The sequence below is a fragment of the Coturnix japonica genome, unplaced genomic scaffold, assembly GCF_001577835.2.
Source record: "Coturnix japonica isolate 7356 unplaced genomic scaffold, Coturnix japonica 2.1 chrUnrandom544, whole genome shotgun sequence".
NCBI lineage: Eukaryota > Metazoa > Chordata > Aves > Galliformes > Phasianidae > Coturnix > Coturnix japonica.
The window spans coordinates 44,205-44,930 of record NW_015439925.1 but is presented as its reverse complement, the minus strand read 5'-3'; the positions used below and the strand labels follow the sequence as shown (position 1 = coordinate 44,930).

The 726-nt window shown below is 60.2% G+C and overlaps 1 pseudogene; it reads left to right on the top strand.

The window, feature by feature from the left end:
* The first annotated feature begins 294 nt into the window (after positions 1-294).
* The window catches only part of LOC107307321, a 16,163-nt pseudogene continuing 15,731 nt past the window's right edge, over positions 295-726 (top strand).

Below are 726 nucleotides of genomic sequence, written 5' to 3'. Positions count from 1 at the left end.
AAGGATCGCCATTGGGGTTCCCTGCCCCACAGCGGCCCTGCCCCCCCCCCCCCCCCCGGGGGTCCCCGCGCCCCATATCCATAATCCCCCTTCCTGATTTAGCCCCTAATCCCGGGATCGGCCTCGTTATCTCCCGGCCCTAACGAGATTAGGGGCGCTCAGCCCCATAGCGGGGGGTCTGGGGGTGTGGGGTGCCCTATGGGATCAGGAAGGTATGGGGAACCCTATAGGTTTGGGTGGGGTTGTGGGGTGCCCTATGGGATAAGGAAGGTATGGGGTGCCCCATAGGTTTAGATGGGGTTGTGGGGTGCCCTATGGGATAAAGAAGGTATGGGGCACCCTATAGGTTTGGATGGGGTTGTGGTGTGCCCTATGGGATAAGGAAGGTATAGGGTGCCCTATAGGTTCGGGGGGGTCAGGGTTGTGGGGTGCCCTATAGGATAAAGAAGGTATGGGGTGCCCCATAGGTTTGGGGAGGGGGGGGTTGTGGGGTGTTCTATGGGATACGGAAGATATGGGGCACCCTATAGGTTTGGATGGGGTTGTGGGGTGCCCTGTAGGTCCCAGTCAGTTGTGGGGCGCCCCATAGATCCCAGTCAGTTATGGGGTGCCCCATAGGTTCAGTCGGCCTGTGGGGTGCCCCATAGATCCCATTAAGCTGTGGGGTGCCCTGTGGGTCCCAGTCAGTTATGGGGCACCCCATAGATCCCATTAGGCTGTGGGGTG